Source organism: Dasypus novemcinctus, chromosome 11 (assembly GCF_030445035.2).
Source record: "Dasypus novemcinctus isolate mDasNov1 chromosome 11, mDasNov1.1.hap2, whole genome shotgun sequence".
NCBI lineage: Eukaryota > Metazoa > Chordata > Mammalia > Cingulata > Dasypodidae > Dasypus > Dasypus novemcinctus.
Genome location: NC_080683.1, coordinates 8,510,152 through 8,533,418, shown reverse-complemented (window position 1 = coordinate 8,533,418; position 23,267 = coordinate 8,510,152). Strand labels below are relative to the sequence as shown.

Here is a 23,267-nt window from a genome sequence, read left to right as displayed (position 1 = left end):
GAAGTACTGTGTTTAGTGGAGACTTGGGATTTAGACATGGTCCTAGCTTCAAAAGAACTCTCTCTTAAATGTTTCACAACAATGTAGTATGTTGGTAGAGGGTGTTGTATGAGAATTTCACACACATGTATGATTGTTTTTTAAGTTCACATACACACACACACAAGAACTATCTCTTTTGGGCGTTGGGCACAAATGCAGATAATCAATGGAGTGAATAGAAGGTGGTGGAGAGGTGAGATTGGGTGTGGCTTCTAAGTATGGAGGTGGCTTCTTTCTCCCAAGGTTCTGGTTTAGATCATCGGAAATGAGAGGAAGAGCTGCTCCACCAAAGGCTAGTGTTAGCTAACCTGGCTCTGTGACCAGAGAGTGTGCCAAGTGGAGGAGACTGCTTTTCTTTTTCAATATGAACAATATTCAGTGTATACAAAAGTAGAAAGAATAATACAGTGAATAATGAATATATTCATCTCTCAGATTTAGTAATTTTGCTACATTTGCTTCATCTATCCTATATGTATCTTTGCTACTGTGTTTTTTTAAACAACAGTTTTATTGAGATAAATCCACATACCATACAGTTTATCCAAAGAGTACAATCAGTGGCTTTTAGTAAAATCACTGTTGTGCATTCATCATCACAAAAAATTATAGAACAATTTCATTACTCCAAAAAGAAACATTCCATACCCCTTAGCAGTCATCTCTCAGTCCCTCTATCCATCCCCAGCCCTTTTTAACCACTAATTTAATTCCATCTTTATACATTGAATTGTATTTACATTTTATATAAATAGAATTATATATAGTACTTTGTATCTGGTTTCTTCTACTTACCCTAATGTGTGTTTTTTGTGTGTGTCTATATTAACATTTTATAACATTAACATACATTTTTTTGGTTTTAAGGAAAAACAGTCTTATATATTTAATATTACCCATATTCATATGTCACATGAGGTTTTACCATGCTATATAGTCCCAGATTACATTTTTCAGCTTTCCTTCTAGAAATATACATGACCTTAGACTTTCCCTATTTTTTTTTTTTTTAAAAGATTTATTTATTTATTTAATCCCCTCCCCTGGTTGTCTGTTCTTGGTGTCTATTTGCTGCGTCTTGTTTCTTTGTCCGCTTCTGTTGTCGTCAGTGGCACGGGAAGTGTGGGCGGCGCCATTCCTGGGCAGGCTGCTCTTTCTTTTCATGCTGGGCGGCTCTCCTCACGGGCGCACTCCTTGCGCGTGGGGCTCCCCTACGCGGGGGACACCCCTGCATGGCAGGGCACTCCTTGTGCGCATCAGCACTGCGCATGGCCAGCTCCACACGGGTCAGGGAGGCCCGGGGTTTGAACCGCGGACCTCCCATGTGGTAGACGGACGCCCTAACCACTGGGCCAAAGTCCGTTTCCCCATAGACTTTCCCTATTAACCACTGCCATACCCCATAAAATAGCACTGTTAGTTACAAATGCTATGCTGTGCTTTTACCTTTTCTATTCATTTCCAGAGATTATCAAACAACCTTTTTACCAGTTCTGCACAGGTTGACCCTTAGCTTTCCATTCTCCTTCTATTTTCTGGTGACCCATATTCTAGTTATTAACTCTGTGAGTTTACACAATATATTTAGTTCATAATAGTACAGTCATACAGTATTTTTTTTAAACTTTATTTATAAGCGGTGAAATTTAAGTTTTTTTTTTTAAATTAAATTAAATTTATTTTTATTTATTTCTCTCCCCTTCTCCCCCACCCTGGTTGTCTGTTCTCTGTGTCTATTTGCTGTGTCTTCTTTGTCCACTTCTGTTGTTGTCAGCGGCACTGGGATTTGTGTTTCTTTTTGTTGCGTCATCTTGCTGTGTCAGCTCTCTGTGTGGGCGGCGCCATTCCTGGGCAGGCTGAACTTTCTTTCGCGCTGGGCGGCTCTCCTTACGGGGCGCACTCCTTGCGCGTGGGGCTCCCCTACGCAGGGGACACCCCTGCGTGGCAGGGCACTCCTTGCACGCATCAGCACTGCGCATGGGCCAGCTGCACACGGGTCAAGGAGGCCCAGGGTTTGAACTGTGGACCTCCCATGTGGTAGACGGACGCCCTAACCGCTGGGCCAAATCCGCTACCAGTCATACAGTATTTGTCCTTTTGTATCTCAGCATAATGATCCTAGGTCCATCCATGCTGTCATATGTTTCATGACTCTATTTCTTCTTAGAGCTGCATAGTGTTCCGTCATGTGTATACACCACAGTTTATTTATCCATTCATTGGTTGATGAACACCTGGCTTGTTTACATCTTTTGGCAATTATGGATAATGCCTCTATGGACATCGGTATGCAGATGTCTGTTCATGTCACTGTTCTTAGTTCTTATGGGTATGTACCTGGTAGCAGTATTGCCAGGTCATGTGGCAGTTTCTTTAGGAACTGCCAAACATTCCTCAATAGTGGCTGTACCATTCTACAGTCCCAGTAACAGTGAATAAGCATTCCTGTCTCTCCACATCCTCTCCAACATTTACAGTTTTCTAACTTTTTAATAGTGGCCAGCCTCATAGGTGTGAAATGTAGTTTTGATTTGCATTTCCCTAATTGCTAGTGATATTGAACATTTTTTCATGTGTTTTTTTACCATTCATATTTCTTTGTTGAACAAATGTCTATTAATATCTTTTGCCCATTTTTTAATCTTGTCATTTGTCTTTTTATTGTTGAGTTGTAGCATTTTTATATATCATTGATATTAAACCCTTATCAGATATGTAATTTCCAAATATTTTCTCCTATTGAGCCTGCTGCCTTTTCAACCTTTTGAGAAAGTCCTGGGAGGTGCAAAAGTGTTTAATTTGAGGAGCTCCCATTTTGAACAGGAGCATGTTGCTCGTGCTTTGGGTATAAGATACAAGAAAAAGAAATCCACCACCTACCACAAGATCTTGAAAATGATTCCCTCCATTTTCTTCTAGTAGTGTTATGGTCCTGGCTTTTCTGTTTAGGTCTTTGATTCATATTGAGTCTATTCTTGTATAGAGAGTGGGATAGGGATCTTCTTTCATTCTTTTGTTATGGATATCCGGTTCTCCCAGCACCATTTGTTGAAGAGACTGTTTTGTTCTGTTAACATGGATTTGGTAAGTTTGTCAAAAACTGGGGAATAAAAAAGAAAAAGGAAACAAACAAAAACTGATGGAGCGGATGGGGCTCAAGCAGTTGAGCAACTGCTTCCCACATGGTAGGTCCCAGGTTCAGTTTCTAGTGCCTCCTAAAAACAAACAACAAGCAGACAAATGAAAAAACCCACTCGGGGAGCCTATATGGCTCAGTGGTTGAGCTCCGGCTTCACACACGTAATGTATTGGGTTCAATTGCTGGCCACGGTACCTAACAAAACAAAAAAAAAAAACCCCACCTATTGGCCGTAGAGGTAAGGGTTTATTTCTGGACTCTCAATTCTATTTCACTGATTAGTGTGTCTATCTTTATGCTAATACCATGCTTGTTTGACCACTGTAGGTTTGTAGTGTGTTTCAGGATCAGGCAGTGAAAGTCCTCTCACATTACTCTTCATTTTTAGAATGCTTTTGGATATTTGGGTACACTTTCCTCTCCAAATAAATTTGGTAACTGCCTTTTCTATTCGTGTAAAGTAGACTGTTGGAATTTTGATTGGTATTACATTGAATCTATAAATCAGTTTGGTTAGGGTTAACACCTACATGGTATTTAATTTTCCAGTCCATGATCACAGAATATCCTTCCATTTGTTCAGGTCTTTGATTTCTTTTAGCATTGTTTTATAATTTTCTAAATATAGGTCCTATACTTCCTTGGTTAAGTTGATTCCTAGGTATTTGGGTCTTTTTGTTGCTATTGTAAATGGAATTTTCTCCCTGATTTCTTCCTTAGATGTTCATTACTAGTGTACATAAACATTACTGATTTTTGCTTGCTGATCTTGTATCCTGCCACTTTGCTGAACTTGTTTATTAACTCAAGTAGCTTTGTGGTAGATCAGAATTTTCCAAATACAGGATTATATCATCTCTGAATAGTGAAAGTTTTACATCTTCTTTTCCTATTTGGATGCCTTTTTTTTTTTTCTTGCCTAATATTCAACGTAGAACTTCTAACACATTACTGAATAACAGTGTTGATCATGTTCATCCTTGTCTTGTTCCCAATCTTAGAGGGAAGGCTTTCAGCCTTTCCCCACTGAGTTCAATGTTGGCTGTGGGCTTTTCATATATGCGCTTTATCATATTGAGTAAGTTTCCTTCTATTCTTATCTTTTGAAGTGTTTTTATCAAGAAAGGATGCTGTATTTTGTCAGATGCCTTTTCTGCATAGATTCAGATGATCATGTGATTTTTTTCCTTCAGTTTGTTAATGTGTGGTGTATTACATTAATTGATTTTCTTATGTTGAATCTCCCTTGCATACCAGGAATAAATCTCACTTTGTTGTGGTGTATAATTTTTTTGATATACTGTGGGATTCGGTTTGCAAGTATTTTGTTGAGAATGTTTGCATCTATGTTCATTGGAGAGACTGGTTTGTAATTTTCTTTTAGCATCTTTATCTGGCTTTGGTATTAGGGTAATGTTGGCTTCATAAAATGTGTTGGATAATTTTCCCTCCTTTTCAATTTTTTGGAATAATTTAAACAGGGTTGGTGTTAATTCTTTCCAAAATGTTTGGTAGCATTTACCTGTGAAGCCATCTGGTCTTGGACTTTTCTTTTTTCCTTAAAGATTTATTTCTTTATTTCTCCTCCTTCCCTGTTGTTTGTACTTGCTGTCTGTTCTCTGTTTGTTGGTTGTGTGCTTGTATTTTTTAGGAGGCATCAGGAGCTGAACTCAGGACCTCCAGTGTGGGAGGGAGACACCCAATAGCTTGAGCCACCTCCGCTCCCTGCTTGTTGTGTTTCTCATTATGTTTCCTTGTTCTGTCTCTTTGTTGTGTCATCTCGTTGTCCCATCTTGTTGTATCAGCTTACCATACCAGCCCATTGTATCAGCTCACTGTCTTGCTTGTCTTCTTTAGGAGACACCAGGAACCAAACCCAGGACACCTCCCATGTGGTAGGCAGGCACCCAAATGCTTGAGCCACATCCACTTACCCTGGGCTTTTCTTTGTTGGGAGATTTTTTTTTTTTAAGAACACAAACAATTTATTGACAGTAAAATGATTCACATCTACATGTGGTTGAAAGTAAAATAGTGAGAAAACCTTTTCAAAAATATAATAAGGAAGGGTACCTGTTTAAGATACTTAAAGGGGAGAATTTGACACAGGGCAGGCTTCTAGGGAGTGTGTGAGTACTCATTTTGTTAGTGGGTTATATCATTGGATAGAGACCCATGCAATGAGAGTGAAGGTATACCCACATTCTGGGGAGGACTGATGTTCTCAAATAGAGGGAATTATATCTCTCGAGAGAATTGGTGGCTCCCAGTGGGTTAGGGCAGTCGAGCATGTCAAACCCTCAACATTGTTGCAAGTATCTCTGAATATGGTCCTTCAAGTAATGAAGATTGAATGCCACTATGAACCCTGAGGGGAGGGGGAAAGAGGTATTGAATAGATGCAATCAGTGTAACTGTGGGGCAATGGAAATGTTCCACAAGATTATGCAGTGATGGATATAGGACACATTAAAGTACACCAAAAATGTGTAAAAGCCCAAAGACTAAAATGTATACCATAATGTAGATCCAAGTGTAACCATGTTTGAAAGCTATTGTCTTAATATCTGTACATCAGTTGCAGCAAATATAATATGAACATGTAAAAAGATCATTGCTGGGGAAGGGACAAAGTGTTTGATGCTGGATATGTGGGAGTACTGTATATTGTATGTATATGAATTACTGTGATCTAAACTTTTGTGAAGACAAACTTAATTTAGAAAAAAAAAGAAGAAAAGAAAGGATGTAGACACTGAAGAAGAAATGGAAGAAATTGCCTTGCTACTGTACATACAGGGCAACACATAACAGTGATAAAAGGCAAAACATTAAAAACAAAGCTTTTTAATTTTTTTTTTTAGCTTTTTAATTTTTAAAAATTTTTTGATACCCCAATTTATTTTTACTTTAATTTTTCTAAATTAGTATGTATTCTATATCTAACCTTAAAACCCATCACTTTTTAAATTTTTTTTTTTTTTTTAAAGATTTATTTTATTCTTATTTAATTTTCCCGCCTCCCCTGGTTGTCTGTTCTTGGTGTCTATTTGCTGCGTCTTGTTTCTTTGTCCGCTTCTGTTGTCGTCAGCGGCACGGGAGTGTGGGCGGCGCCATTCCTGGGCAGGCTGCTCTTTCTTTTCACGCTGGACGGCTTTCCTCACGGGCGCACTCCTTGCGCGTGGGGCTCTCACGCGGGGGACACCCTTGCGTGGCATGGCACTCCTTGCGCGCATCAGCACTGCGCATGGGCCAGCTGCACACGGGTCAAGGAGGCCCGGGGTTTGAACCGCGGACCTCCCATGTGGTAGACGGATGCCCTAACCACTGGCCCAAGTCCACTTCCCTAAACCCATCACTTTATTCCATTTTACTATTAATGGAACCTGGCAGTATATTAGGTTTCATTTTCAAAGAAGTTTTGGATCACAGAGAGGTGCAACTATGGCAGGGGAGGAATACAGGTGTGGGATGTTATTGATAGGGGCCACATGATTGGAAGAGAGTTCTCCAGGGCATGTATACAGGGTACATAAAAATGTTTGGATATTTTCATAGTGGTTTCAGTTAAAAACTACAACTGAGGGAGTGCTGAGTTCCTAGCCGGTGGGGGTTCTATCACATTCCCCAGTGGAACAGCAACAATCCCCCAAGTGCAATGGCTAAGACCAATAAAGAAGGATGGTCCAACAATGAACCCTTGATACTAATGACTATGCTTGTGAGCCTGTGTGCCTGAAGTAAGAACTAGGCAGGGTGCCTAAGAATTACCTCCTGAGAGCCTCCATGTTGCTCAAATGTGGCCAATCTTGAAGCCAAACTCAGCATGTAAATGCATTAACATTCCCCTCAGCATGGGACACGACTCCTGGGGATGAGCCTCCCTGGCGCTGAGGGATTACTACCAAGTACCAGCTGATGATGTAACTAGAAAACAACCTTGAATAAAATGGTCAACTCAGACCAGCAGAATATCTCAGCCTACCTGAAATATCAGGTGTCAAAAATGCTTTTTGGCCTTGAATAAAAGGGGGAAATGGAAAGGATGAGAGAGTTTATATGGCTGTGAGTCTCCAAAAAAGAGTTGGGAGGTCATCAGAGGGGTCGCTCTTACACCCGCCTCAGCAGGGTCCCAGAGACAGCCAAAGTAGATACAAGCCCAGGTATTGGTTCTTCTGAGGGCTACAGAGACCCACAGGTTCTGTGGTCATGGCAGATGGAGTTCAGTGCCATGTCGGTTGGCCCTACTTTGGAGTTTGTGTTCCTGAGTGTGATGGAGTTGAACTCAGATGTGATATTTGTTCACAAGCCTCTCCTGTTACTTTTGTCTGACCTGTGGTTGGCGCTGGGGTTTGGTGTATGCTCAGGGGAACTGAATCTCTGGACTGTCCATGTGACAGCCAGGCCCTGAGCTTCAACAGACCTGCAACTCCCATCCTCTGGTTTAATGAACTTATTCCAGCCAGCTAACAGGGAGGTGAAGAAGGTCAACCACCACACAGAGAGCCAAGAGCGCCTACAACTGCAAGCAGGAGAATTGCATCTATCATCCATGTGGAATCTAAGCCCCCTCTTGATATAGAAGGGGAGTGGACATAACCATCCCAGGGTCCACAGGATGGAGAAATAGAGTATGGATTAGAGTGGACTTACTGATATTCTACTATGAAGCTATTGTGATTAGTAATGGAAGAAAATGTAGCATTAATGTGGAGAAAGTGGCCACAATAGCTGCTGAGGGTAGGGAGAGGGAAAAAGAGATATGATGTGGGAGCATTTTCAGGACTTGGAGTTTTCCTGGGTGGTACTGCAGGGACAGATGCTGAACATTCTATGTCCTGCCATGGCCCACTGGGTGGACTGGGTGAGAGTGTAAACTACAATGCAAACCACTACCACGTGGTGCAGCAGTGCTCCAAAATGTATTCACCAAATGCAATGAATGTGCCACGATGATGAAAGAGGTTGTTGATGTGGGAGGAGTGGGGTGAGGGGTATATGGGGACCTCGTATTTTTTGAATGTAACATTAAAAAAAATAAAGATAAAAATTAAAAATTAAAAAAATATGAAAAAAATATATATCATGTACTCATAGAAATATTTATTTTTTCTCTATTTTTTAGAAAAATGTTACATTCAAAAAATATAAGAGGTCCCCATATACCTCCCACCCCCCTCATCCCACTCCTCCCACATCAACAACCTCTTTTATCATCGTGGCACATTCATTGCATTTGGTGAATACATGTTAGCACTGCTGCACCACATGATAATGGTTTACATTGTAGTTTGCACTCTCACCCAGTCTACCCAGTGGACCATGGCAGGACGTAGAATGTCTAGCATCTGTCCCTGCATTACCACCCAGGACAACTCTAAGTCCTGAAAATGCCCCCACATCATATCTCTTCTTCCCTCTCCCTACCCTCAGCAGCTACTGTGGCCACTTTCTCCACATCCAGTGCTATAATTTCTTACATTACTAATTACAATAGCTCCATAGTAGAATATCAGTAAGTCCACTCTAATCCATACTCTATTCCTCCATCCTATGGACTGTGGGATGGTTATGTCCACTCCCCCTCTATATCAAGAGGGGGCTTAGATTCTACATGGATGACGTTTGCAATTCTCCTGCTTGCAGTTGTAGGCACTCTTGGCTCTCTGGTGTGGTGGTTGACCTTCACCTCACTGTTAGCTTGCTGGGGTAAGTCCAATGAACCATAGGGTAGGGGTTGCAAGTCTTCTGAGGCTCAGGGCCTGGCTGTCACATGGACATCCCAGAGACTCAGGTCTCCTGAGTATACACCAACCCCAGCACCAACCACAGGTTCAATAAAAGTGACAGAAGAGGCATGTGTAGAAAGATCACATCTGAGTCCAATTCCATTACACTTAGGAACACAAACTCCAAAGTAGGGCCAACTGACTTAGCATTGAACTCCCGAGCCATCTGCCGTGACCATAGAGCCTGCGGGTCTCTGTAGCCCTCAGGAGAACCAGCACCTGGGGTTGCACCTACTTTGGCTGTCCCTGGGATCCTGCTGAGGCGTGTGAAAGTGCGACCCTTCTGATGACCTCCCGACTCTTTTTTGGAGACGCACACCCATATAAACTCATTTGTCCTTTCCATTTCCCCCTTTTATTTAAGGTCAAAAACCAGTTTTTAACACCCGATCCTACATGTAGGCTGAGGTATTCTGCTGGTCCGAGGTGACCCTTTTACTCAAGGACTTTTTCTAGTTACATCACCAGCTACCAGCTTGTGCTTGGTAGGAAATATTGAATGCCCAAACGTGCCAGGCACTGTATTAAATACTGGTAGTATAATATTAGATATGACATCATCAATATGCAAAAGAACAAAATAAACCTCCATTTTATTATCCAAAAAAAAATAAAGACTGGGAGAAAAGCCGCAGTAAAGGTACTCTACCGAGAGAGAAAAAAAACTAAATAATAATGTTTCTTCTCAGAAATTGGCACTTCCCCTTAGGCATGTGTGGTGGTTTGAACTTTTTACCCCAGAGAAACATGTTCTTAAGTTTAATCCATTCCTATGGGTGTGAGCTCATTGTAAGTAGGACATTTTGATGAGGTTTCTGCAGTTAAGGTATGGTCCAACTAAATCAAGACAGTTCTTGATCCTTTTACTGGAGTCCTTCATAAGCAGAGTGAAGTTCAGAGGGAGAGAAAGTTACAGGAAACAAGAAGCTGAAGGTCATTGGAACCCGGAAAGAAGGGGAGGACAGGACAGCCCGCCATATGCATTGCCATGTGAACCACGAACCAAAGGTGACTGGCAGCCAGCCCCAGAACAGCAGTCTTTGGGGGGAAAGCATCACCTTTCCATCTTGAAGACTGGCTTGATTTGGACCTTTCTTAGGCTCAAAACTGTGAAGCAATAAATTCTCATTGTTTAAGCCAACCCATTGCCTGGTATTTGCTTTAGCAACAAGGAAATTAAAACAGCATGTATCCCTTTTTTTCTTATGTTATTATCTTTGTCAGTGCTTTATCCATGTTTTGGGATGTAGCACAACTTGAGGACAGGAACCATGTCTGATTATCTTGAAATCCTTTGTAAAACCCAGTAAGGTGGAGTGACAAGAAATATCTGCTCAGTCTAGGGAAGGAGGCAACTACATAAATAAAGATAGGAAATACTATGCTAGGTGGCCTTATATAAGTAAACAAGGAGTGGTGAGAAATAAACAGGAGTAGAGGGGGATCACGTGGACCCTCAGAGATCAGGGAAATCATCTCAGAGGGACTTGAGGTAGAAATTGAAGGCAGTGCAATGGAGGGGTTGAAAGGTTAGATTTTACTTTTAATATGAGGAAAGACTTTTTATTGATGAACATTCATGAAGTACCTCATCAAGTCATGTACCTGGAGGTGTTTAATCAGAGGCTGTTTGGCTGCTTTGTAGAATTTATGAAGGAATTCATATACTCTTTCGATGGGATCTCTGAGAGCCCTGAAAATTCAGAACTTATTATGATTCCTCCCATAAAATCCTCTAGGAACTCAAAAATAAGATTTGAAAATAAAATTATTAGCTAAACGTGTATTACTTAAAAATTAGCATAGAACAATTTATTACATTTTATTCTGAAAGAAAATAAAAAAGAAATTATTTTTTTAAAATCAGGACATCAGATAAGTGAGACACCTAGTTTTAATTATAAAGCAACTTTAATTTTGCTTCCCATTTTCCTTTTAAATCCACACTATAGGATCAGTTATTCTGCTTCCCATGGAGAAAATCTCCGATTACTTTAGTCTTCTAAATACTCTAATTTTAATAACTAGTATGTCTAGGTAAGGTTGATAACAAAAACTTTACAATTTAAAGTTGGGAGATTTTTGATGACAGATTCAGTCTTTATTTATTTATCAAACTCTTTAAATGTGATTGATTTAAATTCTTGTATTTCTTCTAGAGTCAATGTAGCTTGTTTGTGTGTTTCTAGGAATTTGTCCATTCATCTTGGTTGTCTAGTTTGTTGGCATACAGTTTCTCATTGTATCCTCTTATGATCCTTTTTATTTCTGTGGGGTCAGTTGTAACTTCCCACCTTTCATTTCCAATTCTATTTATTTGCATCTTCTCTCTTGTATTAGTCTGCTGAAGAGGTGCCAATGCAAAGTACCAGAAATCTGTTGGCTAATGTAAAGCGTATTTATTTGGAGTAAAAGTTTACAGTTACAAGCCATAAAAAAAAGTTCAACTCAAGGTTGCTTTCTCACTAAAGTCGATTGCCAGGTGTTGAAACAAAATGGTCTAGGATCTCTGGCTGTCTCTGCCTTTCCCCCTGGGCTTCCTCTTCCTCTTGAGTTTCGTGGTCCCAGCCTCTTAAGGCTTCGTGCTTAAGTAATCCTGTAGTCCTCTCTCTCCTGGCATAGGGTTTGTTTCTTTGTGAACCTCCTGTATCAGTCTTGGTTGTTCTGCTTTCTTCCCAATCTCAGCTGTAAACTGTCAGGCAAAATGTCTCATCTTTCTCCTGGTTTCAGCTGTTTGAACCTTCTGTCTGTCACAAGGCAGGATAAAAATGACAGCGCTTTCTCTTCCTTTCTGTCTGTGTGAGTGTTGATTTATATCAGACCCCGGAAGGGTGCAGAGACTCAACCTGAGGCATGCCCACTTAGTTAAGTCAAACGCCCTAATCTTTTATTTTTACCTCCCCCTCCCTGCTGTTTTTTGCTGTGTCCATTTGCTGTGTGATCTTCCATATCTATTTCTTCTTTTGTCTTCTCTTCTCGTTTTTCTATAAGATTCACTGGGATTTGATCCTGGGGACCTCTGATGTGGAGAGAGGTTCCCTGTCACTTGCGCCACCTCAGTTCCCAGTTTCTGTTATGCCTCACCTTGACTCTCCCCTTTATCTCTCTTTTGTTGTGTCATCATCTTGCTGTATGACTCACTTGCACAGGCACTGGCTCACCTGCACCTCACTCAGAAAGCCCTAATCTTAATGGGAAATCTACTCAAAGACAGCTGAATTTAATGCAGTCAAAGGGTATCACACCCAGAGGAATAGATTAGATTACAGACATAATCTTTCTTTTTATGGGATTCGTCAAATAATCTCAGACTGTCACATCTTTTTTTTTCTTTGTTACTTTAGCTAAAGGTTGACTTGTCAATTTTATTGGTCTTCTCCAAGAACCAGCTTTTGGTTTTGTTGATTTTTTCCTCTCTCTTTTTTTTTTTTGTTCTCAATTTCATTTATTTCTGCTCTAATCTTCATTATTTCTTTCTTTCCGCTCGCTTTGGGGAATGGTTTACTGTTCTTTTTCTAGTTTCTCTGATTGTGCAATTAAATCTTTGATTTTAGCTCTTCCTTCTTTTTCAGTATAGGAATTTAGGGCTATAAATTTCCCTGTCAGCACTGCCTTCACTGTATTCCATAAGGTTTTTGTCTGTTTGTTTTTTAGAAGGTACTGGGGATTGAACCCAGGACCTCATATGTGGGAAGCAGGCGTTCAACAACTGAGCTATATCTGCTCCCTTCCTATAAGTTTTTTTCTTTTTCTTTTTTTAAGGTACCCGGGGCTGAACCAGGGACCTTGTATGTAGGAAGCTGGTGCTCAACCACTGAGCCTCACTGACTTCCCTGAGTTATTTTTTTTCGTTTGTTTTGCTTGTTGTTTGTTTTTGTTTTTTTCAGGAGGCACCGGGAACTGAACCCGGGACCTCCCATGTGGGAGGTGGGAGCTCAACCGCTTGAGTCACATCAGTTCCCTCCCATAAGTTTTGGTAAGTTGTGTTCTCATTTTCATTCATCTCAATATATTTTCTAATTTCCCTTACAGTTTTTTCTTTGACCTACTGATTGTTTAGGAGTGTGTTGTTTAACCTCCACACATTGTGATTTTTCTCCTTTCCCTTTTTTTTTGGATGCAGGTAGTTTATTTGGGAAGTGATCCCAAAAAGCAAGAGTGAGGGAGCAGGAAAAGTGAGACAGGTATATTAATTCAGGGTAAGGTGAATCTCAGTTCGCAGGAAGTGGACTGCCATTGCTGAAAGCAAAGGTGTGCCAAGGAGATGTGCCGTGTAGCCAGAGGGAATGTGTGGTTAGCCGCCACAGCTGACCTGGCTGGTCCTTCCTCCAGAGGCTGCGGCTTCTCCGAGGGGAAGCTGAAGGCAGCAAGGTTCTGCAAGGCACCCATTTTGAGGCCACAAAGACGTACAGAGTTTGGCATCCTGCAACAGCTGCTTTCCTTCCAAAAATTAGACAATGGAGTGAAGTGATAAAGAGTATTGAATTTCGGGCTTGCTTTCAGTCAATGCTTGTGAATTCTGTGGCTGTAAGGACATTTCCGAAACTAGCCTTGTTCCAGGGAGAGGTGGGGAGGCCGGCTGGAGAGGGTGCCCAATGGGCTGAGTAGACTGGTGGTGCTGGGTGAGGGTGGGCACTGGGGGTGTAAGTTGGGGGGGAGGGTGGGGAGGACAGGGAAGTCCAGTGCCAGGACCCGGTGCTAGGGTGCTGGGACCATCCCAGGCCAGGGAGCCCATGAGCAGGAGAAGTGGGTGACCCCCTTCTTCCCTGCCAGCACCTTTTCACGTCCCTGGCTTTTTTTTTAGGAGGTACTGGGGATTGAACCTGGGGCCTTAGATATGGGCAGCAGGGACTCAACCACTGAGCTATACCCACTCTCCCTTTCCCAACTATTGTTGATTTTGTTTCATTCCATTATGATCTGAGAAGGTACTTGGTATAATTTCAGTCATTTGGTATTTATTGAGACCTGCCTTGTGTCCTGAGAGCTAACATGGTCTATCCTGGAGAAAAGATCCATAAGAACTTGAGAAGAGCGTATAACCTGCTGATGTGGCATGCAGTGTTCTGTATATGTCTGGGTCTAGCTTGTTTGTCATGTTGTTCAATTTTTCTGTTTCCTTGTTGATCTTACAATCATTCTATCTGATGATATGAGTGTGTGTTGAAGTCTCCAGATATTATTGTAGAGATGTCTGTTTCACCCTTCAGTTTTGTCAGAGTTTGCCCCATGTATTTTGGGGTACCCTAGTTAGGTACATAGACATTTATAACTGTTCTTTCTTCCTGGTGGATTGTCCCATTTATTAATATATAATGGCTTTTTGTATCTCTTTTAATTTGTACTTAAAGTCTGTTTTGATTGATATTAGTATAGCTACTTATGCTCTTTTTTGGTTACTTTTTTGTTTGCATGGAATATCATTTTCCAGCCTTTCACTTTAAGCCAGTTTATATCCCTGAATCTATGGTGAGTCTCTTGTAGGTAGCATATGGATGGCTCATTTTTTTTTTTTCCACATTCTGTCAGTCTGTCTTTTGATTGGGGAGTGGTTGCATGTTTGGTTCCATGAAATTGCAGCAGATGTGTCTGTACATAAAGATTCACCTCTGCACTTCAGCACAGGTACAGGAAATTTCCCTGTTTTAAGGTGAGCCTCAATTTCAGTGGTTCTGTCTTCTGTATCATTTATTCTTTCTTCTCTCATTTTGAGTCTGCTGTTGTGTGCCTCTAATGTGTTTTCCATCTCATTTATCATGTCTTTCATTCCCATGAGCTCTGGTATTTTTCTCTTAAGTTTTTCAAATTCTCCTTTGTGCTCACTCAGTGTCTTCTTGATGTCTTTATCTCCTTATTCATGTTGTCTTTCAATTCATTAATTTGATTTTGGAAGTTTGTATGGATCTCATTGATTAGTTGTCTCAAATCCTGTGATTTGGGAAGCGGACTTGGCCCGGTGGATAGGATGTCCGTCTACCACATGGGAGGTCCGCAGTTCAAACCCTGGGCCTCCTTGACCCGTGTGGAGCTGGCCCATGTGCAGTACTGATGCGTGCAAGGAGTGCCGTGCCACGCAGGGGTGCCCCCTGCGTAGGGGAGCCCCTCGCGCAAGGACTGCGCCCCATAAGGAGAGCCGCCCAGTGTGAAAAAAGCACAGCCTGCCCAGGAATGGCGCCACACACACGGAGAACTGACGCAGCAAGATGATGCAACAAAAAGAAACACAGATTCCCATGCCACTGACAACAACAGAAGCGGACAAAAAGAACATGCAGCAAATGGACACAGAGAACAGACAACTAGGGTGGGGGGGCGGGGTAGGGGAGAGAAATAAGTAAAATAAATCTCTAAAAAAAAAAATCCTGTACTTCATCTTGGGCTTTTATCTATTCTTTTGCTTGGACCATTTCTTCCATTTTCTAAGTATGACTTATAATTTTTTGCTGATCTCTGGGCATCCTATTATGACCATGAGTTTCCTCTGATGCTTAATTTCTTTCTCTTTTGTAGGTATTTAATGGTGGGAGACTGCATGTTACTGCCATTCTTTGATACTTAGTTCAACCTGTTCCAAGTTCTTAGTATTGTTCCTAAGTTGCTCAAATACCTGGGCCATAGATCCAGTAATGGGTTGCAGATCTGCTACCAAGGACCTTGGGGAGTGTATTAATCAATCAAACGGGTGCTGATGCAAAATATCAGAAATCGGCTGGGCATTATAAAGGGTATTTATTTGGGGTAGGAGCTTACAGGGTTACCAGGCCATAAGGATAAGTTACGTTCCTCACCAAAGTCTATTTCCACATGTTGGAGCAAGATGGCTTCCGATGTCTGCGAGGGTTCAGGCTTCCTGGGTTCCTCTGGGCTCAGCACCTCTGTTTTCTCTACAAGGTCAGCTGTAAGACTATGAGGCTCTCTAGACTTTGCCTCTCTCCACAAGGTCAACTCTAGACTATCAGGTGAATGGCTCTGTCTCTCTCCCTGGGGTTTCTGCCCGTGTCTAAGGAGCCATTTCTATTTCTCTGTGTTCTTCTCCTGGCTCAGGTCCTCTCTTCCCAGGTCTTCTCTTTCCTTTGTGGGCTTACTTCCCAGGGCTGCCTAAGTCTTCAGCATCAAACTCCAAATCACAACTCGAACAGCAAAAACCCTCCAACTCTGTCCTTTGACATGCCTTTTATCTGTGAGTCCCTGCCCACCAAAGGGCTAGGGACAGCCTACTGGCATAAGAGGTTTACATAATTATTTAATCAAGTAAACCTGTGAACCCAATATAATCTATTATGCCCAGAGGAAAAGATCTGTTTACAAACATAATCCAATATTTCTTTTTGGAATTCATTAACAATATCAAACTGCTACAAGGAGGGAGGTTGTAAAGTCTGGAATAAACCTCTCTTCTTTATTGAAATTTTCTCACATGCACTTCCTTGGTCTGCCAGCTGATTGCACTCTTCAGCAGCTCTCTCAGTTCAAAGCTGAGAGTGTGTTTGCTGCAACTGGGACAGCAACAGCCAGGCAGAGTATACTACCTGGAGGCTGTTCAGAGCCTGGCAATTCAGACTTTCTCAGAAGCTCTTCTCCAACTTTTTCTGGCAGCCCCCTCCATTTTCCTGGGTAGGAAATAATTCCACTCCCCTCTTTATCCTCAGCAACCAGTCCTGGTTAGTAGGGAGGGTGATTGAGAGGGTTGGATCTCTTTAGTCTTGTACAGGCTCCCAAGGCAAACAATAGTGCAGCCCCACCCAGCCTGGAAGTGCTGAAGACACAGCAGTCCACATTTGTTGGCCAGAGCTGAATTAGCCTTGGCTGCATCCCTCTTTCTCTCATTTCTGGGAAAGTGAATCTCTGTGCCCCTCACCCCATCTGTAGCCCCCAGACTGAGGCCAGAGAATTCAAAATTGTCTGCTTGTAGGGGTGGGGGATGGACACAGGTGGCTGCAGCTGCAGCTTCTACTTGTGGTCTAAAAGATGAGATTCCCACCCCCCACCCCCACGCCCCCCTGTCTCTCTCTTTTCTGGATCCAGCTTTCCCCTGGTATCCTAAACCGTAGAACTTTTTTTTCCAGGCCATTTCTGCCTGTCCTTAGCTATTTTTCCAAGAGAGTCCTGCATCTTTCTAATCCTCCATCTTCACAATTATGTGGGTTTTGTTTTGTTTTGTTTTAGGAGAAGGGAATGAACCCAGGACCTTGTATGTGGGAAGGAGGCACTCCAAGCACTAAGCTACATCTGCTCCCCAATGAGAGTTGTTTTTTTCATTTGTTTGATTGTTTTTAGGAGGTATTTGGGATCAAACCTCGAGGTGCTCAATCACTTGAGCTGCATCTGCTCTGTGCAATTGTATTTTTTGTTTTTGACTCATACGATGTGTTACACGATATATTTGGTTCATAGTAATGCAGTCATACAGGATTTGTCCTTTTGTGTCTGCTTGCTTCGCTTAACATAATGTCCTTCATATTAATCCATGTTTTCATATGCTTTATGACTTCATTTCTTCTTGCAGCTGCATAATATTCCATGGCGTTAATACACCACAGTTTGTTTATCCATCTGTTGATGGATACCTGGGTTGTTTCCAACTTTTGGCAATCGTGAATAATGCCGCTGTGAACATCAGTGAGCAGATGTCTGTTCGTGTCTCTGCTCTCAGTTTTTCTGGGAATATACCCATTAGTGGTATTGCAGGGTCTTGTGGCAAGTTTATATTGAGCTTCTTTAGGAACTGCCAGACAGTCCTCCACAGCGGCTGTATCATTATGCATTCCCATCAACAGTGAATAAGTGTCCTTTCCACATCCTCTCCGATACTTGTAGTTCTCTGTCTTTTTAATTGTGGCCAGTCCGATAGGTGTGAAACGATATCTTATTGTAGTTTTAAGTTGCATTTACCTAATCATTAGTGACGTTGAGTATTTTTTCATGTGTTTTTTTGCCATTATTTCTTCTTTGGACAAATGTCTATTCAAGTCTTTTGCCCATTTATAATGGGGTCGTTTGTCTTTTTATTGTTGAGTTTTAACATCTTTTTACATATCCTGGATATTAAACCCTTATCTGACATACGATTTCCGAATATTTTCTCCCATTGAGTTGGCTGCCTTCTCACCCTTTGACAAAGTCCTATGAGGTGCAAAAGTGTTTAATTTTGAGGAGATCCCATTTATCTATTTTTTCTTTTGTTGCTTGTGCTTTGGTTATAAGGTCCAAGAAACCACTACCTACCACAAAGTTTTTAAGATGTTTCCCTATATTTTCTCCTAGTAGGTTTATGGTCCTGGCTTTTATATTTAGGTCTTTGATCCATTTTGAGTTGATTTCTTGAATAGCAAGTGAGATAGGGGTCCTCTTTCATTCTTTTGGTTATTGATATCTAGTTCTCCCAGCACCATTTGTTGAAGAGACCGTTTTGTCCTGTTAACATGGACTTGGTAGGTTTGTCAAAAACCCATTGACCATATAGGTGAGGGTATATTTCTGGATTCTCAATTCTATTCCACTGTTCTGTGTATCTGTCTTTATGCCAGTACCATGCTCTTTTGACCACTGTAGCTTTGTAAATACGTTTCAGGGTCAGGCAGTGAAATTCCTCCCACGTCACTCTTCTTTTTTAGACTGCTTTTGGCCATTTGGATGCACTTTCTAATTCTGTAAAAAAGGCTATTGGAATTTTGATTGGTTTTGCAGTGAATCTATAAATCAGTTTGTGTAAGATTGACACCTTCATGATATTTATTCTTCCAATCCATGAACAACGGAGTATCTTTCCATTTGTTTAGGTCTTTTAAAATTTCTTTTAGCATTCTTTGGTAGTTTGCTGCATATAGGTCCTGTACTTCCTTGGTTAAATTAAATCCTAGGTATTTGCGTCTTTTTGTTGCTATTGCAAATGGAATTTTCCCACTTATTTCCTCCTTAGATTGTCCAGTACTAGTGTACAAAAACATTACTCATTTTTGTGTGGTGATCTTGTATCCTGCCACTTTCTGAACTCATTTATTAGCTCAGGTAGATTTGTTGCTGATGCTTCAGAATTTTCTAAATACAGGATCATGTCATCTGCAGACAGTGAGAGTTTTACTTCCTCTTTTTCTATATGGATGCCTTTAATTTTTTTTTCTTGCCAGATTACCTTAGCTAGAACTTGTGGTACAATATTGAATAAAATGGGTAACAGTGGGCATCCTTGTCTTGTTCCAGATCTTAGAGGGAAAGCTTTCAACTTGTCCCCATTGAGTACGATGTTGTCTGTGGGTTTTTCATATATGCCTTTTATCAGATTGAGAAATTTTCCTTCTGTTCCTATCTTTTGAAGAATTTTCATCAAGAGAGGATGCTAGATTTTGTTGAATACCTTTTCTGCATTGATTTAGATGATCATGTGTTTTTTCTTTCAATTTGTTAATGTGGTATTATATTAATTGATTTTCTTATGTTGAACCAGCCTTACCTACCAGGAATAAATCCCACTTGCTTATGATGTATAATTCATTTGATATGCTTTTGGATTCTATTCCAAAGAGTTTGTTGAAAATTTTTGCAGCTATGTTCAGTAGAGAGATTGGTCTGTAATTTTCTTTACTTGTAGTGTCTTTATCTGCCGTTGGTATTAGGCTGATGTTGGCTTCATAAAATATGTTGGGTAATTTTCCCTCCTCTTCAAGTTTTTGGAAGCATTTAAACAGGATTGCTATTCGTTCTTTTCAAAATGCTTGGTAGAGGGAAGCGGACATGACTGAACAGATAGAGCATCCGCCTACCATGTGGGAGGGTCCAGGGTTTGATACCCAAGGCCTTCTGACCTGTGTGGTGAACTGGCCCAAGCACAGAGCTGCTGCACACAAGGAGTGCCCTGCCATGCAGGGACGCCTCTGCGTGGGGGTGCCCCACATGCAAGGAGTGTACCCTGCAAGGACAGCCACCCCGCATGAAAAAAGCGCAGCCCGCCCAGGAGTGGTGCCACACAAACGGAGAGCTGATGGTGCAAGGTGATGCAACAAAAGAGTCGCAGTTTCCCATGGCACCGAGGGTGCAAGGGGACTCAGAAGAACACACAGTGAATGGACACAGAGAAGACAACCGGGAGTGGGGGCACGGGGGAAGGAGAGAGAAATAAGTAAAATAAATCTAAAAAAGAAAACCACACATTTAAAAAAAATACTTGGTAGAATTTACCTGTGAAGCCATCTGGTCCTGGACTTTTCTTTGTTGGGAGATTTTTGATGACAGATTCAATCCCTTTAAATGTGATTGGTTTGTTAAGTTCTTGTATTTCTTGTAGCATCATTGTAGGTTGGTTGTGCATTTCTAGTAATTTGTCCATTTCACCTAGGTTGTCTAGTTTGTTGGCATACAGTTTCTTATAATATCCTCTTATGATCCTTTTTATTTTTGTGGGGTCAGTTGTAACTTTCCCCCTTTCATTTCTGATTGTGTTTATTTGCGACTTCTCTCCTTTTTTCTTTGTTAGTCTAGCTAGGAGTTTGTTAATTTTATTGATCTCAAAGAACCAACTTTTGGTTTTGTTGATTTTCTGTATTGTTTTTTTTCCCCTCAATTTCATTTATTTCTGCTCTAATGTTTGTTATTGCTTTCCTTCTGCTTGCTTTGGATTGGTTTGCTGTTCTTTTTCTAGTTTCTCTAGTTCAGTTGAATCTTTGTGTTTAGCTCTTCTTTTTTAATATAGGCATTTAGGGCTATAAATTTCCCTCTCAAGAGTGCCCTCACTGTTTCCCGTAAGTTTTGATAAGTTGTGTTGTTGTTTTCATTAGTGTCAATATATTTACTGATTTCTCTTGCAATTTCTTCTTTGACCCATTAATTATTTAGGAGTTTGCTGTTCAGCCTCCACACATTTGCAGATTTGCTTTTTTCCCGTCTATTATTGATTTTCAGTTTAATTCTGTTATGATCTGAGACAGTGCTTTGTATAATTTCAATCATTTTAATTTGAGAGCTGCATTGTGCCCTAGCATGTGGTCTTTCCTGGAGAAAGATCCATAGACCCTTGAGAAGAGCATATACTGCTGAATTTGGATGCAGCGTTCTATATATGTCTGTTAGGTCTAACTTGTTTATCATATTGTCCAAGTTCTCTGTTTCTTTGTTCATTTTCTGTCTAGTTGTTCTATCTAATGATGTGAGTTGGGTGTTGAAGTCTCCAACGATTATTTTAGAGATGTCTGTTTCTCCCTTCAGTTTTGCCAGAGTTCTCTTGTATTTGGGACACCCTGGTTAGGTACATAGATATTTATGCCTGTTATTTCTTCCTTTTATTAATATATAATGGCCTTCTGTATCTCATAACTTTTTTGTATTTAAAGTCTGTTTTGTCTGATATTAATATAGCTGCATCTGCTCTTTTTTGGTTACTATTTATATGGAGTATCTTTTTCCACCCTTTCAATTTCAGCTGGTTTGTATCCCTGGGTCTATGTGAGTTTCTTGTAAGCAGTATATGGATGGCTCATTTTTTTTTTATTTTTATTTTTTATCCATTCTGTTAGCCTGTATCTTTTGATTGGGGAGTTTAATCCATTCACATTCAACGATAATATTGTAAATGCATTATTTACTTCTACCATTTTATTCTTTGGTATTCTTATGTCGTATCATATTTTTGTCTGTCATTTTACTCTTTTGGTTATCTTTTCTCTATTCTTCTATACGCTCCTCCAGGCCTCTCTCTCCTGTCTTTTTATTTCAGATTTTAAGGCTTCCTTTAATGTTTCCTGCAAAGGCGGATTCTTTTTTTGCAAACTCTCTTAGATTCTGTTTGTGAATATTTTATACTCACCTTCATATTTGAAGGACAGTTTTGCTGGGTAAATAATTTTCAGCTGCCAGTTTTTCTCTTTCAGTATCCTTAATTGTATCATACCATTGTCTTTCTGCTTCCGTGGTTTCTGAAGAGAAAGCTGCACTAAGTCTTACTGGGCATCACTTGTACATGATGGTTTGCTTCTCCCTTGCTGCTCTGAGAATTTTCTCTTTATCTTTGACATTTGACATTCTGAGTAGGGTATTTCTTGGAATAAGTGTTTTTGGATTTATTATGTTTGGGGTACGGTGTGCTTCTTGGACATGTAAGTTCATTTCTTTCATGATGGTTGGGAAATTTTCAGCTATTATATCCTCAGGTATTCTTTCTGCCCCTTTTCCCATCTCTTCTCCTTTTGGAACTCGCATGACATGTAAGTTGTTGCATTTTCTGTTATCATTCAACTCTGAGCCCCTGCTCAATTTTTTTCCATTCTTTTCTCTCCCTATTCTTTTCTGTCTTCAATTTTAGCTAGTCTGTCTTCAGTATTGCTTATTCTTCCTTCAGTCATTTCGAGTCTGCTGTTGCATGCCTCTAATGTGTTTTTTTTTAAAGATTTATTTTATTTATTTCTCCCCCTCCTTACACTCCCCCTGTTGTCTACTCTCTGTGTCCATTCACTGTGTGTTCTTCTCTGTCTGCTTGTATTCTCATTAGTTGGCTCTGGGAACTGATTCTGGGACCTTCCAGAATGGGAGAGAGGTGATTACTCTCTTGTGACACCTCAGCTCCCTGTTCTGCTATGTCTTATTTTCTCTCCTCTGTGTCTCTTGTTGCGTCATCTTGCTGTGCCAGCTCTGCGTTGGCTGGCATTCCTGTGTGGGGCAGCTTTCCTGTGCTGGGCGGCATTCACATGCAGGGTGGCACTCTTGCGTGGGGCAGCATCCCAGCGTGGCCCAGCTGGCCCTCACCAGGAGACCCTGGGCATTGAACCCTGGACCTCCAGTATGGTAGACGGGAGCCCAGTGGGTTGAGCCACATCCGATTCTCTCTAATGTGTTTTTGATCTCATCTATTGTGTCTTTTTTTTTTTTAAGATTTATTTTTATTTATTTTAATTCCCCTCCCCTCCCCCGGTTGTCTGTTTTCTGTGTCTTTTTGCTGCGTCTTGTTTCTTTGTCCGCTTCTGTTGTTGTCAGCGGCACGGGAAGTGTGGGCGGCGCCATTCCTTGGCAGGCTGCTCCCTACTTCACGCTGGGCGGCTCTCCTTATGGGTGCACTCCTTGCGCATGGGGCTCCCCTACGCGGGGGACACCCCTGGGTGGCACGGCACTCCTTGCGTGCATCAGCACTGCGCATGGGCCAGCTCCACGCGGGTCAAGGAGGCCCGGGGCTTGAACCGCGGGCCTCCCATGTGGTAGATGGACGCCCTACCCACTGGGCCAAAGTCCATTTCCCTATTGTGTCTTTCATTCCCATGAGCTCTGTTACTTTTCTGTTCGGGTTTTCAAATTCTTATTTGTGCTTCCTCAATGTC

The 23,267-nt window shown here is 41.2% G+C and overlaps 1 protein-coding gene across 4 annotated transcripts in view; it reads left to right on the top strand.

Annotated features, from left to right (window-relative positions):
- STK38 (serine/threonine kinase 38) overlaps positions 1–23,267 on the top strand; it is a 69,609-nt gene that overhangs the window by 16,791 nt on the left and 29,551 nt on the right. For 2 of the 4 annotated variants that reach the window (XM_071218433.1, XM_071218434.1), the window contains exon 3: positions 12,858–12,946. The exons of the other annotated variants lie outside the window; for them this stretch is intronic. The gene's annotated coding sequence lies outside the window, so the exon portion shown is untranslated. The remainder of the gene's footprint in view (positions 1–12,857; positions 12,947–23,267) is intronic. 4 annotated transcript variants of the gene reach the window in all.